Here is a 19,474-nt window from a genome sequence, read left to right on the forward strand (position 1 = left end):
AATTTACTGTATAGTTATAAAAACAGTTATTGTGGTTCATATGCTGCCTTGTGCTTGATGCCTGTCATCGCTTTGGCATAGTCTGGAAGAACAAGAAACACACATTAGGCCTTTTATCTTTAACATTCATAGGCAATATAATAATTTCAGCCTCAAAATAGAGAAAAAAAATCCCCCCTCAAATGTAAAACAGTCACTATTCATTACATAGAGTATTAACTCTTATGATTCTATAATGCTGTTCCCCCAAAACTGGGGATGTTTTGCAAACCTGAATAAAATAAAGCAATCATTTCTAAATTATATGAAATAAAAAAAAAAAGATCTGCTCATTTTGATTTTAATGCCAGCAACACAATTCAAGGACGAGTGTGTTGCATTATCTCTGTAAGAGTTAGAGACTGAGAATTTCGTAGAAGATATAAGATTTCATCTGCTCAGCAGTTTGTGGCCTCCATTTTTGTATTTCTTGTTCATATTTGTGGGTGACAGATCTGGACTGACATGGATATATACATGTAGATGCCACATCTGGACTTGTGGGAAGCATTTCTGCTGCTGCCATCATACTCAGAGGCTCTGACAAGGGGTTTAAACATTTTTCTTGAGAAAACGCAAACCTTTTGTGCTGCTTTTTGATGCTCTAAAGGAAGAAATTCCCAAACTAGCAATGGGAAATAACTGTCCAACCAAGAGAAGCTGTTTTATGTTATTCACCAAAATGTGTGTCATTTGATACAGCACAGTAACTAATCCTCCTTTTAAGCTGTGTTAATATTAAATGACTGCCAAGACACCAAATCAGGCTAATGTTAATTTATATCATGTAGAATTTAAAAAGTATACTATTTTGATTAAAGTGTTACTAAGATGTGAGAATAACCAGTCGGAAGTGTCCGATCAGGTAGGTTTTATTGTTCTGAATAACTCAATAACGTAGCACACGAGCACATCTTAGACCCCTGAAGGTTTCCCTCCATATCACATATTATGATCTAATCAAATTGCCAAAGAACCACCTACCAACAGAATAATTTGACCAGTTTTTGAGCAACGATACCGTCAGTCATTATATTTTTTTTTCATTTCACAACATTAACATCTAATTCAGCAATTAAGGATTATAGAGCAGTGAATAAAGGTGTTGAGGCCCCCCATTCCTTTTTATGTTGCTAGGAAAATGGCAAGCATACATGGAAATATTGCTGAGTTTGAAAGTCAATATTTGGTGTGACCACCTTTATTCTTCAGCACAGTCTGAACTCTCTTAGGCAGCTTTCTTGTCATGTCTTTAAGTCGTCTTCAGGAATAGTTCTGCAGGCGTCTTGAAGGACAGTCAAAGCTCTTCTTTGGATGTTTCTGCCTTTTGTTCTGTTCTCTGTCAACATGATCCCACACTATGTACCACAAGTTTAACATAACAGAAACTAACTGTGTGAAAACAACACTGATAATTTACCCCCCATGTATACTGGCCAGTTTAGCACCTGGACTCCTACTACAGAGACATGCTGTGTATCTGCTCACATCTACTGTATGTGCTGAAGGCGGATTTATATGAAAGATGTTGCCAGGATGGCTTCATGTGTTACTTGCCATGTGTTCCCTAATACCATCAGAGATGCTGGCTTTGATGCTGGATGGTCCCCCCTCGTCTTCTTTTAGCCTGGAGGAAACATTTCAGGTTTTCCAAAAGCAGTTAAAATTTTTGACAGTTTTCTACTTCGCCTATGTCTGTCTTGTGTCTGGATCTTGTTTGTACCTGTTCAGTCCTTTGATGTTTGAGTTTTCCTTGATGCAGCAGTGAACTGTGCTCACTGACGGTGGTTTTCCCGATAAAGATCACCAGCATTCACTGCTGATTTCTGACATTGTCCCATGCATGTAGAGATTTCTCCAGAGGCCTGAGAGAGGTTATTACTCAGAAGGGAAAAATCACTCAGAGTTTTGAAGTTTAAAAGAATGAATTCTTTAAATTTACAAAAACCTTCAACATAATCCGAGATCAATGTGGTTCATTTACAAGTAAACCTGAAACAAACAAACAAACAAACAAACAAACAAACAAACAAACAAACAAACAAACAAACAAACAAACAAACAAACAAACAAACAAACAAACAAACAAACAAACAAACAAACAAACAAACAAACAAACAAACAAACAAACAAAAACCTGGGAGAATTGGCTTGTTTTGCAAAGTTGGATAAACTTGATCACATCATAGCAATTTCCACTTCACATAATCAAATTAGACTTTGCAATGAGCTTTAATAATCAGGAAGCACTTCTGGTTTTAGCCCATTATCAAAAGCTTTGAAAGAGTTGAAAAGACAGGCTGTAAACTGGAAGGAAATACAGCAAAGAGATGTTTATTAAAACTCAGAGGATATCTGTGTTTTCTTTCCTCCCCCCAAGTGTTTCATCTGAAACTGCGCCTTCCACAAAGGGCTCGCTCCAAATTCTAAATTGTTTATTCATAAAATAGCCTTAATACAGTGTCATGGCATATGCACAGAATCCCAAATAGGAAGACTGCAGTCTTCCTATTTGGGATTCCTTAAGTGGCATTGCTCTTCAAGACTACTGTGAGAAAATCGCTTGTATCTGTGTTTGCTGATCGTGGCATCCGATGGACTTGTGGAATTTTTGATGCCATGTTTGAGATACCAGAGACAGCTCCCAGAAAAAATGTTCACAGTTTCAAGACGGAGAATAAAACCAGGCCTGAGCAACCTAAGCCCATCTCTGCATAAGCCTGTTGGACGCTTGTGCAGCGATATCAAACAGCCAGCGGTCTTCTCCAGCCAGCTCTGACAAAAAGAAGGAAGTAAATTTATGAGTAATATGATGGAGAGCGTCTTACTTTTCTTCTCCCACTTCATTCCTCAGATATCTAACGCTTCACTGCCCATCAGCATCAGAGCTGAGCAATTCATGGGAGTAACTCTTCGGGGTTTGTCTGTATGTGGAAATAAAGCCAGAAGGAATGTCAGAGGGATGAGTAACAAGGTGGTTAGAAACAAACAACACAAAGAGTGCACAGTGGAATAAAACTGTAAAGAAAATGTGACCTATAATTGTTAAGTCTCTTTGAAGTTTCTTCTTATATTTGGGCTGAGATTTTGATTCCTTTTTTGTTTTCATTATGTTTGAGCATTAGATCCTTTTGTAGTTGATGTATAACGAGTTTGGATGAGTACACTGTCCCAGCATCAGTTCCCCCCACTTTCTCGTCTTTCTATGCTTATGACATTGTCCTCTGTCTTCATGTTTTGCGTTTGTCTCTTGGGGTTGTTTCCTCTTTTACTTTGATAAAATGTTTTCTCTAGTGTCTTGTTCCAGTTTTAAATTCTTCGCTCTCTGATCGTCTTGATTACTTTCTTCTGTGTCTTGTTCCCAGTCAGCCCTCGGTGTATAAATAGACTTGGGTGTGGTCAAACAGTCCAAACAATTACCACCTATCTGATTTTCCTAACCACTTTTCCTTGACCTCGCTGGAAAACATAATGAAGTGAAGGAAAGGTGTGAAGGACAATGAGTAAGGACTTAGAAAAAGAGCAGCATGGTGCTTACGCTAGACGCTTTGTCTTACAGCAGATGTATATCTTCGCTAATATAAGGCATTTAAACAAGAAGCACCAATAAAAGAAATCTCTTCATTACAAAGATTCACATTTTAAAGATACAGGACCATATTACCTGTGAAATGAAACCTTATTGTCTTTTATTTTTTGCTGGACAGTGATCCTTTGTAGTTACATTCCCATTGCCTGTTTAGGATTTCTGAAACTGAGAGAGAATTCCCTCCACCCATCAATTAATATCCCAGCTGACCCAAAGTAAAAACTCAATTGTTGATAATCCTAAAGTCTGACAATACAACAAGAGGCATAATTCAACTAAAGAAAAATTCACTTTTACACCTCTGTGATGTTCCCAGCCATCCAAGAGCCCTAATCTCTCCAGTGTATCCTAGGTCTACATCGGGGCCTCCTCTCCATACAGCTTGCTTTAAACACCTCACCTAAGAGACATCCACAAGGCTTCCAAGATGTCCAAGCTAACTGAACTGGCTTATTTTGATGTGGATTAGTTTCTCTTCCCTCACCTAGAGAGTGGGCTGAGTTTAAAAAGGGCTACATGTGGGACCCCTATACGAAGGAAAGGAGGTAAGGTGCTTTGTGGATTGGGAAGCAGTTGGGGCTCTTCAATAAAGTCTAATATTGTTATTGGTTGGATAAACACTAATAGTGCTAATAAAAAAAATCTCCCATGGAATATATAAATTATCCAGCTCATTGTCAATCAATTTACAAGGTCTTCAGGACTGTTCAGGACAAAATTGGGCCTCAACATGAAAAATAGTTCTTGGAAATCAGATTCAAAGCGCTTTGTCATCCTTAGATTATTCCAAAAAGAATCGTTACACTACATTTATCACACAAAGTATACAGGAAGAAGCAGGTCAGAATTAGACCCAGCCTCTGATGCCACAGTTGCGCCCTTGAATGAGGTACTTAACTTCCAATTAGCTCTGAGGCTGCAGCAGGCTGTGGTTGTAAACCAGGCAGCTCCCAGTAGCTGACAGTGGGAGTCTGTGGTTGCGTTGGGTAGCTCCCAGATGATATTGTGCGCAGCTTTATGGTACTTAATCACGGCATTGTTGAGAGAGAGAGTGAATGTACCCTGGATAAATAACTGGTTGGATAAAAACCTCATCGCCGTCCAGGGAAGTGGAAGATTTGTTTTCATGTATTTATTCAGATGAGCTTCAGTCCATCATCCTCTTGTGTGACTAACTGAGCATGCTGGGAAATGTTTTCGTCAGCAGGTCTACTTTTCCAACTGCTTCCCAAACCTTGAAGTTTTGATGACTCATTCCCAGCCAACATAAAACCATCTGGAAAATGAATCCAGAGATTTTTGGTAAGCGATGAAATGAGTGTCTTTTTATGACTTCAGAGGACAGAATGAGAACACACCAAGGTGCTGCTCGGCTTCAAAAATTCCATTTCCACTGAACTCTGCTCCTTTGTGTCTGTCAGACTTGGATTTTATTAGACTGGGCACAGTAAAACCAACGTCACTTTCAGTGCTGCAGGCCTAAACCTCGTCAGGTTCAACTTTTTTTTTTTTTGCCTCCTGTCAGCGCACAGTGAAAACGTCAGAGATTTTACAGCAGTGACTAACGAATATGAAAGCTATAACTATTTATTTGCGATGGTGGGAAATGACGCATCCAACATGGAAACCTACACTGTTTTGGTAGTTTTGGTTATCATTCCTGTTGGTTTTGATAAATGACTCACTAACGTCATTGTTGAAATCACTTGCAGGATTTAAACAAAGTTTTGTTAGTGTATCCAGGAAAAACAGGGGTAAATTTCCCCTGATTTCAAATTGAGATTAATGATCGCTCTATTCGTTAAGACGTCTTGGTCACAAAGAAGTTATTGTTTCTGCAGTGGTTAGATTTACTGTCAGGGCGATCCGACTGTGACATCTGATGCTTTTAAAATAAATTATATATGTTACAGAAGAGCAGCATCCAAAGTAAAACAGACTAGTAGAGCAGCAATTTGCCTGTAATCATACGTCTTCACTATCAAAGCATTTTGCCGAAAGTTGTCAGTCCATCCAATATTTTCCAAAGTGTAGAGAAATATAGGGTGTAAACAAAGCTCACGTTGCAGCCACCAGTGCATCATTATTTTTCTTGTTTCCTGTGAGAAAGTTCATACAAATAAGACTTTTAATGTGACACTTTCCAAAACACTGGGACACTTGTGTGGTTACACAACCTCCTGCATTTGTTTTAGTTTCTGAATGCAGTTGCAAGAAAAACTTTGTTTGGAATTATGGTAGTAATACCAAAAGTATTTGTATATCCATCCATTCATCCACCCATCCATTTTCTGCTGTTTATCCGGGTCTGGGTCATGAGGGCAGCAGTCTAAGAAAAGATGCCCAGATGCCTCCCTCTTACCAACCATCTCTTCTAACTCTTCCCGGACACAGCGAGGCTTTCCCAGGCTCGCCGAGAGATGGAAATTGTCTCCTGGGTCTGCATGAGAGTCTCCTCCCAGAAGGACATGCTTGAAACACCTCACCTGGAGCCATCCTAATTAATTGTCTCAACCACCTCCGGGAGGGTTAGCACCTCAACTCTGAGTTCCTCCAAAGTGACCAAACTCCTCACCCTTGAGTATGGGTGTCTTTAGCTCAGAAAGTAGAGCAGGTCATCTATCAGTTGGATGGTTGATAGTTTCATCCCTGGCTGCTCCAGTCTGTATGCCAAATGTGCTTGGGCGAAATACAGTCCCTGAGTTGCTCTCTGATACAGCCACTGGTGTATGTAAAAAAGACTTAAAGGGAACCCCGGCTATTAAGACATGTTTGCGCTAAAATATGTACTGTGCTTCCAAAAATACGCCAAATGTTTTTCTTTTAAGCACATTTTATATAAAACCGATTTACCAGTAGGCCGCCATTGTTATTTATATCTCAATGCACTCTGGGTAGTGACATCATACGGTTTCACTGCATCCAGTTCACAGTTAGCAGCGCACTGGAAATGGCTTCTGTTCAACCTCTCCAGTTTGAACCAGAGCAAACCGAGAGAGAGAGGATGAAAATAGTCAACCAGCACTTAGTTTAGATGAAGATGAAAACAATCCGACACACAAAGACGCCAGAGCGACGGAAAACTACTGGTGTCTATGCTTGCCAATGGCAACGGAGACTGAGAGCGTTTGTTGTAAAGCACCAAAACTTTGAAGCCGTATGTCTTAATCCAGATGTTCTTTGGGCAGCCCTTGTTAGCCTCCATGACCGGTATCCGGTCTTTAAGGGATAATGTGATGAATCCTGCTTCCGGGCCCAAAGTAGTCTGCATTGTTTTAACGCTTTGAATCTTGTTCTATTTAATCACAACAAGCCCCAAAAAACAGTCAGTGATCACTGTCGGCCTCTCTCGGTTTTTATTACCGCGAATCATTTTAAAGCTCAGTTTTTAATCCCTTAAATACAGGCCATTTACCATTTACCAGCTAGCCCAACTTCAGTAACCCTACAAACGTTGCTGCTGTTTACTTTCCTGTCTTCATTTATGTTAGAAGTGATAGCAGAGCTGTACGTTTTAATTTGTTTCATAAATCCCTGAGTCAGACCATGGTATATTATATTTAGATGGAAGCTAGCGAGCTAACTTCCTGCTAACTTCTAACTCAGTTGAATGTCATAAATTCCGTTTTCATGGATGCCTGGATGTTAAACTTAATTGTTACACCTGGCAGAGCAGCCACACTGATCATTTTATTACAGATGAACAAATTTAAACAGTTTTTCAGCTCTCAGTAATGCTGCAGTGATCATTTGACTTTGGGACCTGCAGCGGAGTTTGGGCCCAGACATGGCTAATAACGACAGACTCAAAGACCGGATAGTGCTGGTCTACCAAGTCGTAACCAGATCACTAATAGGCAAGTTAATTAATACCGTTGCTACACCAATACATGTCATCGTCCCAGAATGCATTGTGTGCGGAAAAACATGGCTGCTCCCACGGCTCCAAAATAGTTTTAACAACAAAGATTTAATGAATAATAAAAATATTGTAGTTATTCACAAGTATGATTTTATGTAGTGGAGATAATTTGCATCATATTTAGAGTAACTTGTCATAATAGTCAGGGTTCCTTTTGAGCATAGAAAAAAGTGCTTGTTGGAATGGGTGAAGGTGCTTTTAGTAAGAACCAATCCATTTACCATTCATATAAGACCTGTCCCCAGGTGAGGGGATTGAGCCACCTTCAAACATTTCTTCAACACAGCAGACGACTGCAGAAGTGCCTTTCAGTCTCTGTGTCTCATGACCCTGAGATACTTAAATTCCTCCACTCCACCTTTCAGACTTTTAGGCACCAATAGGCTGCAAACTGCCTGGGGCATTTTAGCAATTGAATTTAAAAGTACAGCATCACTGGGAACTGATCTGATGTACTTAATGGACTGGCACTACTGTGCTTACTGTATAGAAAGCTTCTGTACTATATTTGAGCACTCAAAGTGCTTTTTATTACTCATTCATTCATTCATACAAGTGCTTTTAATCTAACATTCACATCTCCAGTGGATGCAACATTACAAATCAGGTTTCAATACCTTACTCAAGAACCCGTTGACCGGAGGAGCCACCATTCAAACTACTAACTTTGTAGTTAATAGATTTGCTCCACCTTCTGAGCCACAGCTGCCCTAAATCAGGCCAAACACTAAGATACTCCATATGCAGGAATGGGTTTCTTGCAACCTTTGTATATTTTTGCATATACAAAAAAAAGTAGTGCTCCCTGTAAATTACAGAGTAATTTGTGTCAAGGTTCCTTTGGCCTCCAGTGCTGATGTGCTGTTTCTATCCACCTCTCCCAGGTCTTTCCCCTGCTGGCTGATTTGTGGCTCATTGTTGCTGCAGCTCGGGAAGTAGAGCAGGTCACTTACTAATCAGAAGGTTGGTGCATCGATCCCTGACTGCTCTCGGCTGCATGCCAAATATCCTTAGATACTAACCCCAAGTTGCTCTCCAATGCATCCATTGAATGTTACATTGAAAGAACTTACACAAAAAAAGTGTTTTTGTGAATGAGGCAAGTCAAAGTCTTTTAAGACCTCAGAGCAAAAAAGCAGTAAACCAGTCTATTTGCCATTCATTGGCAGTTACTCACCGGCAAATTGGTAGATTCCCTTAGATATGCTAGTGGTTTTTTCTAGTTGCCTGTAGTTCAATTCAATTCAGTTTTATTTATACAGTGCCAAATCACAAAAATAGTTGCCTTAAGGCACTTTATATTGTAAGGTAGACCCTACAATAATACATACAGAGAAAACCCCCAAAATCATATGACCCCTATGAGCAAGCGACAGTGGGAAGGAAAAACTCCCTTTTAACAGGAAGAAACCTCCGGCAGAACCAGGCTCAGGGAGGGGCGGGGCCATCTGCTGCGACCGGTTGGGGTGAGAGAAGGAAGACAGGATACAAGACATGCTGTGGAAGAGAGACAGAGGTTAATAACAAGTATGTTTCAGTGCAGAGAGGTCTGTTAACACATGACTGAGAACAGTGACTGAAGAAGAAAAACTCAATGCATCATGGGAATCCCCCGGCAGCCTATGTCTATTGCAGGATAACTAAGGGAGGATTCAGGGTCACCTGGTCCATCCCTAACTATATGCTTTAGCAAAAAGAAAAGTTTTAAGCCTAAACTTGAAAGTAGAGATAGTGTCTGTCTCCTGAATCCAAACTGGAAGCTGGTTCCACAGAAGAGGGGCCTGAAAACTGAAGGCTCTCCCTCCCATTCTACTTTTAAATACTCTAGGAACAACAAGTAGGCCTGCAGAGCGAGAGCGAAGTGCTCTAATGAGGTGATATGGTACTACAAGGTCATTAAGATAAGATGGGGCCTGATTATTTAAGACCTTGTATGTGAGGAGCAGGATTTTGAATTCAATTCTGGATTTAACAGGAAGCCAATGAAGGGAAGCCAATACAGGAGAAATATGCTCTCTCTTTCTAGTCCCTTTGTTTCAATAGTTCTCTTTGTAGGAATTCCCTGCTTTCTATCCTCACATCCAGATCTCCTCCCTTTCTCTGGATTACCCTCTGTTGCAAAAAACAGATTAGCTGATCTGTCTTCTTAAGAAATTTGGACCTCAGAATTCCTCGTTTCCCCACTTGAGCCCTTTTGTAATGCTGCATTCCAGATACCTTGGAGCTCAGATGTGGAAACGAGTTAGGGTGTTCTGGAAAAAGCAAGGAAAAAAAGGATTTGTTTTGCTCTTAACAAGGTAAAGCCATTCAGGTATCACTAGCAATACAGCACAATACTTGCTTTTAGAGCTTACAACCACCACTGTAGCACATTCATGGATAGAGCCTGATCAGTGCTCTGTGTGTGGTTTATTTAGTGAGTCACAAATATGCAACAGTGGCAGTACAGATTACAGATTAGTTTTACAGTTTCACTACTGTTTATGTTCAGTACCGCCATCTTGAAGTGTTAACCACTTTGCCAGTGGCAAATTTGAGTTGAGTGGGCGTTCCAGATTCAAACTCCAGCTGGGAACTTGGAAATTCTGACTTCCAACTTATTCGGGAATTCAGCATAAATAAGCTGTTTCATTTGGGTCCAGTGTTTAAGTTGTTGTACTGCTTGTTACATTACTTTGGGTTACCCTGCAAAATGGCCAAAACATAACAGTTTTTTGTTGATTTCATTTCTAAATAATTGGAAATAACACACAGGTTTAGCCTCAGAGGCCTGGGATCAGGTCAAACTCCCAGTCAGTCACCCTCCCCCTTGCGCACATGCATGTTTTTAGGAAAACCTTCTGGGATAAAGCCCTATTGTTTTGCAATTAAAAAAAAAAACACTCCTCTGACGTTACAGCTCTATAAGTTGTTATATTATCATGTCATAAATATGCAAAGAATGCGTAAATATGCTGGCTTTCTTGTGTTGGAAAAGAGTCCACAAACCCTGGCTACAGATTCAAAACAACACTGTCCCGCTTTGACCCTTAATGCAGCCTGACTCACAGCCGAAGTGAATGGAGAAAAGTTTGGTAATCGGGGCCTGTCAGTGAAGGACGCACTCAAACAAACCCTCCCCATCTGAAAAACCCTCAGAGAGCTTCTTTCGCACGCGAAGGTGCCGCTCCGGCCCCCTCGTCCCGACATTCTCAGGTGGTGAATTCAGAGCGAGCGTGTGGGCGTGTGTGCGGCCGCCCCTCGAGTTTTGGGGGGCCGACAGTCAAGACTGTTATTACACACACACACACACACACACACACACACACACACACACACACACACACACACAGTGACTCGGCTCGTCTAGCCTCTTCGCTCATCTGGCATTGATTAACGTTACCCCACACACACACACACACTCACAGAAACATGAGTTGTGGTCTGTTACTGAGTAAATTGGGTTGGGATATACACACATAACACACACATATGTGCACACACACACCAAACAAAGAGTCATATGACAGCGGCATCCCATGAACTCGATCACCCCTTCAAAATAAAAGCTGGCTTTGGGACTCTGTCTCTTGTTTTCTTGCTTTTTTGGAGGCCAAAACCTTTTCAGGACTTTCCAGGTGTGGCTTGTTAAACTGCAATTTAAGAATATTTAGTAATCTGAAACCTCTGACAATCCGTAGAAGAACTACAGATACTAACAATGTCATTTCAATCAGTTAAAGTGACAAATGCATCAGTTGTTGCGCACAACATTGTTTCTTCCAAGATATCCTGGTGGATATTAGCCAAACAACACATTTCAACAGTTCTAGTAGAAACAAATGCAACGAATGAAACAAAAGAGGCTTTTAAATAGATCAAATTGTTTCTGGGGAGGTCTTTTGCCCTTAATGACCTCCTCTGTTCCCTCAATAACGACAATTTTTCACACCTTGGTATGTGTCAACAAAGTTGTGGTTTAATGATGATAAGAATGGATTCTGGGGTTTTCCAATGGTAGCTGCATAGGCAGAGCCCACCCTCACTAACTTCTGATGCAAAACCAGTCATTTTGTTCTATAAGCTGGCCTGAAATATGAAAGAAACCTCTCAGCTTAGAGACAATTTCAAGGGTTACTCCTAGTCAACTTTCAGGGGTTAAAGGATTCGGTTCTAAAGAGAGAGCGGCTCAGCATTTCTACAAGCTCCGACCGACCACACCGGAGACGTACTTTGACACTCAGCACTAGGTCAAAAAAATCTGTCTTGTTAAATATGATATATGCGTCACATTTCTGTAATGATCTTTGGGGGACTGGTGGGTGGGACTCTGCCAAACTTCCTCTCCACTTCTCTGAAAAAGGCAGAAGAAATTAGCCGTCTTTCTGGGGAAATTCATATTGCCTTTTATCTTTTTTTTATTCCTTTCCCTGCTAAAAAAACAACAAAAAAGCAGTTCCAGCTCATTCTTTCCTTGGCTGCCGCACCGCTGTTGTTACCGAGAGCTCTGTTAGCTCAAAATCATTTGATGAACAATGAGCTAGTGAATCATACATAAAATTTCCCACTTTGGCGGAGCTCCAGTCACTCAACAGTTTGGGCCTTAATGGTGTTTTTTTGTAGAGGGAAAAACCTGACAAAGTCCAGACGTTTTTGTTACATCCTCACCTGCTTGATTCTTAGCGTGTACAGGAGAATTATGCAGATGCTGTCTCATCACAGGCTCATAAAGCTAAGAGTTAATGAACCATCACATTGTGCAGTTCAAAGCCGCCCTGTGAACTCTCTCCTCCTCTGCTGGTGTGAGTCAGGTCTGTTAGTTTTAGCTAAAACAAGCATCGGCAGCTGCTTAGTGTCACAATTGTATGATGCAGGTGGAAGCTTCCTTCAGGGGAATAAGAGAGCAAAGGGATTAGAGATGCCTGAGACATTTTTTAATCTAAAAAACTGTTAAAAAAATACATTCGGATCAGTGTATGAAAACTACGCAAACACCTGCTCTGGTTTGTTTTCAGTTATTCAAATGGGTGCCTGCGGAGGTGGATATTTGAGCAGGCGCGACCAAAATAAACAACACGTCCTTCAGTTCAACTATTCATTCAAAGAACCTCACACAGAATTTAACTATTTGAATATTGCGTGCAATTTTAAAACCAGTACAAGGAGATGGATAACTCCCTGTATCAGTACATAAAATATCTAGATCCTTACAAATTATAAACTAATGATGTAAAATTATCAGGTTAAGTCTTAAAGAATAAACATTTGACTTTCTGATTAGCCTGTGCGCTGAAAACAACAACAACAATGATCAATTTCCTCAGCGTGAACCAGGAAGTAAACCATCAGGAAGCTGTCCTGCATGAAGCTTTTATTATGAGCATCTTCTTCCTCTTTTTTTCAGCTGCTTTCTTTAGGGGGTCGCCACAGCTGATCATCTGCCTCCATGATCGTTGGCATGTGTCACACCAACCTTTTGCATGTCCTCCATCACTACATCCATGAACCTTCCCTGTGGTCTTCCTCTTTCCCCCCTGCCCGTCATTTTTGTGTTCATCAGCCTTTTTTTCCCAATGCATCCACTATCCCTCTTCCGCACGTGTCCACACCATCCCAGGCTGAGCTGTCCCTCTGATGTACTCATTTCTAATTTTGCCTATTCTCCCAGTGAAAATCTGATCATCTTCAGCTCAGTCTCTTATCTTTTTGCCAGTGCTGCCGTCTCCAAACCGTGCAACATAGCAGGTCTTGCTAATGTCTTGTAAATCTTCCCTTTACCCTTTCTGCTGTCACAAACCACCCCTGACACTCGTCTTCGCCCACTCCATCCTGCCTGCGCACTCTTCTTCACCTCTCTTGCGCACCGTCCGTGGCTTTGGGTGGTTGACCCCAGGTATTTAAACTCATCCACCTTCACTGTTACACCTCTCTCTCTCATTCAAACAAATGTATTCTGTTTTGCCTCTACTGACTTTCATTCCTCTTCTCTCCAGAGAATACTTCTACCTCTCTAGGCTCTCCTTCACCTGCTCCCTACTCTCACTACAGATCACTTAATTAGCAGCATGCAAAGAACTATGTAATAAGTTTTGCTGGGTGTCAAAAAGCCATGCAGATTCACAGCATTTCCCAGCAGAAGATGGCAGTATACTCTGTCATATTTGTTTGTTTTGTTGTACTTCTTCATGTTCCTGTTTCCATGTTTTTCTGACTCTTTCAGTTGTTATTTAGTTACCTTTGACATAAGTTTTTTTCATGTGTCTTATTGTGCCTTTTCCCTCCTTTCTGCATTAACTGCCATTCCTTTGTTGTCCCCACTTGTGTCACTTTCCCCATGCAGCCCTCAGTGTGCTGTATATCTAGCCATTTCTTTGTCTTTGTCCATCTGTCCATCACCCTGTGTTACTGTGCTTCCTGGTTAATCTTGAATGAGTTTGTCTTACATGGTGTTCCACAGGGATCCATTTTAGCACCATTACTGTTTACCGGTTAACTTCAACAAGTTACCACAAGGTCAGCTGTTATCAGAAGCAGAATGACAGTTATGATAAGTATGCCGATGACATGTGATAACTGGATGGCTAATGCCTTTCTGCAGTCACATCCTGATAAGATGGAACTCCTGATCGTTGGAGCTAAAACTGAAAGTCTGGAAAAACTCTAAACTGTCCTAAAAATGTCACATGGATAAAGAATCTGACTGTGCTGAGGTTGTTACACTAGAACTGATTTTAATGTTACATACTGGGGACATACTAGTCAACAATGAACTAGCTTATCTTCGACTCCATCTCCACCTCCACCTTTTATGCTCCAAAGAACATACTGTCTCGATCACAGTTTAAAACCAACTGAAAAGATTCCTGTTTAGCCTTTCAGCAGTTGAATTCCTGATCTTTAGGATCCTTTTTACCTTACTTCTGAGTTTGTTAGTGGATATCAGTTTGTAGGTTTGATTAATTTTACTGGACTACTGTAAGAAAAATTATCTTTTCATTATACTTTTACTGCTTTCATTAGTTTTTATGCATGGACTACTATCCTATTTAAGGTTGCCTTTTGTTGTTTTTATTGGTATTTAATGTTTTCAAATTATTATTTTTTACTTACTTGCGTCTGTCTATTGATTTAACATTTCATTATCAACAGAGACTTATTTTGGTAGTATTTTCAAGGGGTTTTCTTTTTGGTTCTCCACATACATTTGTGTCCTCTTCTGAATAAACCCTGACTCTGCATGTCTGTGATTTTCATGTTGTGATTCTGAAAAATGCTTTAAAGATGATCTTCAGATGAGAGTTTGGCTTCAGGCCTCATCAGTTTCAAAGCAGCTGTCAGTAAAAATGACCATTCGGTCGCTGAACAGCTGCAGTCAGAGTTTGGTTTGCATTGCCGGCAGTAGTCAGACCTGTTTCTCGTGGGTGACTCTGCCAGGACTGCCCTTTATCACCAGTTCTGTTCATAACTTTCAGGATTTCTCAGCACACCTTTTTGGTGACCTCAGCATCACCTCTGCTTTTTGTGGACAATGTGGTTATTCTGGTTTTATCAGTTGGTGACCTTTAGCTCACACTTGGGAATGAGAAGTCGCACCTCCAAGTCTGAGGCCCTGGTTTTCAGCAGGAAAAGGGCGGAGTGAAACACTGGGATTGGGGATACAAGCAGTGTAAATGAGCTTCCTCTGAAGAGGGTCTTGGTTCTAAATTGGAGAAAGGGAGTGGTCATTCAAGACAAGCTCAGAGTAGAGGTGGTCTAAGCATCTGGTCTGGATGCCTCCGGGATGCCTCCTACTTCAGGTGTTCCAGGCATGTCAATCTGGGAGGAAGCGATGGAGCATACCCAGGAGAAACAGGAGGAATAACATCTGTTGGTTTGACTTGAGAACTAGAGGAGGGTCTGAGGTTCTGTGCTTAGATTGTCCATGTGACCCGATGGATGGATGGAAATTCAAAGCAAAGTATTAATCAAATTAGCAGTAATTTGATGATTTAATAAGAAGCATTCAGTGTTTCTGTTACAAGGTGGCTTAGGTGGGCTTGTGTGTGTGTTTTGTCTGAAGGCAGTTAATTTCAGTTAACAAGGGTCACATGGTTTCAATTTGCAGCTTTTATTGGCTGATAAACACGCAGATGTGATAAATTTACTCTGACACTCAGGCTCTGTGTGTGTGTGTGTTTAGATATTTAACAGTGTAACATGAGCACACTCCTGTTTCTATAAAGATAATAAGATCAGATTACTTTTCCTGTATTTAAATTCCCTCATTTGACTGCTCGCATCTCTTTCTTCATCTCTGATCTTTTGCTTTTTCTTCCGCCCTCTCCCTCTGCTTTCCCCCTCTTCTTTAAATTCAGTGTTATTGATCATAACTAAACTGACTTGAATGTGATCGCGCCCTCCGAGTCTGTTTCAGTGCAACAGCACACACTGCAGGCCAGTGTTGGCATTACACCCCAAAAGGGTTCATTTTCTGTCAGTTTTCTTGCTGTCAAAAGCCGAGAATTAAAGTAATTTAAACTCAAATACTATGTTTTAGACATTTCATATTTAATAGGTGTTTGATTCAGGAACAAGTGATGCTGAGAAAAAAGAGTTACTGGAGGAGAAAACCGAAGAAATTAAGTGAAGTGATGTGATTATCCCAGCTGAGAGGCAGGAGGCAGAGTCACCCTGGACCCTGTGTGAGTCTATCACAGATCATATGATTACAAATTTAGATATTTATTCTGAGTTGTTGTAGTTTTGATCATTTATGAACCTTTATTGCTGTTGTTTACAAGTAGGATGCTGCAAACCTAAAGAAACCAGGTCGCTGTACATGTGGTAAGAACTTGTTTGGATTTGGGTTTTTTGTTTATTTTATTTTCCTCATGTTTCAACTCACCAAAACGTCCACCCGGTTACCAGAAGTTACCAGAAGTCTGTGGTGACTCAAATCTAAAAACGAAGGCCAGACATTTGTATTCAAACCATCAGCAGCTTAGAGGAATAACAACAATAATCTGGCATTGTGGATCGGAGCTGAAAGTGAAACCGGCCGGACCACACACACACACCCTCAGCTCCTTCCTGCAGCGAGTCCAAGTCAAGCTTTGGATGGAGCTGATGGCTGTTACCCGAAAGCATGAGTCATCATGGACGACAGATCGAAGTAAAAACAAACATACTGAAGTTCTTCCACTCTGACGCATCCTGCTGCTGCTGGTCAGACACAAAACAGCAGCTTTGCCACATCAAGGCTTCGGTGGCTGTTGGGCTCAAGCTGCTTTTAGAGCCTCATGGCCACCAGGGAGCTGATTTCTTCTTGCAGGATATCTTTGCCATGCTACTGTCACGCCATTTGGACCAGCTTTTAGCTTCATGTGGTGATCATTAAACTGATATTTATGTTGCAAACGGGATGAAAAATCTTTAATTTTGTATTTTAAATTAATCTGAGGTTCATCCAAAAGAACAGGCCCTCAAACGCTGTTTTCTCTAAATTATATCTTTTAAATATAACTATATGTAAGCTTTTATTTATTATCAATAACGTGTGTAGATTTCTTCAGTGAAAAGACTGCATCCTTAAGGTTTGGGTTTAACATAAACACAGTTTAGTTAATGTGTAGAAAATGTTTCCTATGTTTTGTTTGGAAAAAAAGCACATTTTTAGAAGAAACTGTTGATAAGTTGCAGTCACGCATAAGCCCCAACACAGTACTGCAGTACAGCGTTTTGCGTGAGTGGACTCGGTCTTCGTTTGTAATTTCTTTATCTTTAAAAAGAAAGTAAGAAAAAGTGCTGGGCTGAAGGTCAGGAGTGCAGTTTCACATTTCAGCCACCAGAGGGGGTTTATCTTCAGCACATTGACGCACCAGAAAGTGACAGTGTCACAAAGTATCAAGTTTATTAATGTACTTTTAGAAAAACATCAGCAAATAAAATAGATTTTACTAAAACAGGATAAAATCAATAAAGTCTGCTGGAGCAGAAAACTGGAGCTTTGATGATGGGAAAACAGACAGAAATGCACCACTCTGGGCTGGAAATTTACAAAGATTTTTTCCTCCCTGCTGATTCATAACTGTCACATGTTAGTCAGACTCCAACCTGTAGTTAGTTGTTTATTACTTTGACCTCAAAATATGACAACAAACACAATGGAAAATCACCAGCAGTAAGCACTCCGGTAGATGTTTATCTTCATCTGCTAGGCTCATTTGAACTTTCAGCTTCTTTGGCAGGATGGTGCAAAAACTGCCTGACAACATAGAGACTCGCAACAGCTGTAAAAGTTTTAGAAATAAGAAGCTTGTGAAGAATGTGAGATCTGAGGCCAAATTCTTGAAACGCTGAGAAAAACAACTCAGTACTCAGGAACAAAAATGTTACCAACGTTAAAATAAAGGTTATTTAAACGTGTTGCTATTTATTTTGGTCATCAATCACGTGAATTGTTAATAATATGGACTCAGCGAGTTGTTTCTGTACGAAAATCTTTATGCTGGCCCCAAGGTGCACAACACAGCGAGAAAATGGTAAACACAAGATGTACACTGCTCTGCCAAGAAAGAAAAGTCTGCCTGGATTTAAGAGCTTTCCACTGGATTACTACTGCAGTCATTAATATATTTCTGCTGGCAAAAGCTTATTTAATGCTAACAGATGCTGTGAGAACTTCTTTCTTTTGTTAGACAACCATGTTGGAGGATGTATCGAAGGGATGTGGAGAAGATGTTACACTTTTTTTTTTTAACAACGAAGGCCATTTCTGAAACTGCAAAAACTGGACAATGATAAAAATCATGAAAAATAAAATAAAAATCTTTAATGATCATTTAAATATTTAGTGAAATCAAATCATAAAAAATGATAATAGAGCTCATGGCAAAGTTTAATAACCAAGTTAAGAGCACTTCCACAGGCAGTGTGAAGAGAAAATCAGGGGATTGGCATTAAAAGGCTGTACAGCCTTAAGGAAACCACCGATCAGTGATGCTAACTGAGAAAACAAAAGGACAGGGAGCAAGCAGACTGGGCTCAGGAGCAATGGGAAAAGGTCATGTCATCTGGCGAGCGCATATTTAGCTCCAGAGGGATGGGTGCTAGGGCTGTGCCATATTCACACTACAGGCACAACACAGGCACGTCTCACAGTGAGAGAGGGCTCTGAGTAAAAAAGAAAGCCACTTCAACAACCACCAACAAAATACAGTACGCTGCAAAATATGGAGGAAAAGTTGAGGCAAAAAATACATGGTTGAAGGCACGTGAGGAGCAGATGCTAGCAATCAAAAGGAAACAAAGTCAAGCTAGCATGGCTGGAGCTAGCTCCACTCTATAAGATTGGAAGAGCAAGAAGCAGATGGAAATTTCTAAGCAAGGTCAGGTTGAAATTATTTTTCAATTTTATTTTATTGTTCACCTTCTGAAGATTTACAAGGTTCAGTTATGTTAGCACTGTTAAGCTAATTATTTAAGCTATTTCCCTGCCTGGGCTACTTTTGTACCTAGATCTGACTAAGGTTGTGGCACAGTATGTAAGGCTACTATTGGACTATAATGCCACTGCAGCTTGGTGCTGGCACATTAACTAATCAACCATCAGTAACAGTAGCTCAATGGAAAAGAAGGAAAATGCCCTTTGTTTTGTTTGCACTCATAAATGCTGCTGTCTGAGATCAAATGTAATTCAGACACAAATATCATTATCACAAATGTCCTTTAAAAATGAAATTTTGAGGTTATATCAATCATCATTGGGATGAAGTAGCATGCCTAGTGCCAACAGTAGAGACCTGTGAGGGGAGTCTTATGATGTGAGGTTGAGTTCAGTTGGTCAGGTCTACGTTTATCAATGATTTATGTTCAAACGGTGAGGCCAGCTGACTGCCTGAATGTGCTGAATGACCAGGTTCTGCCTGCCCTGATGGTGCAGGCATCTTACCAGATGACAATGGCAG

Source organism: Astatotilapia calliptera, chromosome 23, assembly GCF_900246225.1.
Source record: "Astatotilapia calliptera chromosome 23, fAstCal1.2, whole genome shotgun sequence".
Lineage (NCBI taxonomy): Eukaryota > Metazoa > Chordata > Actinopteri > Cichliformes > Cichlidae > Astatotilapia > Astatotilapia calliptera.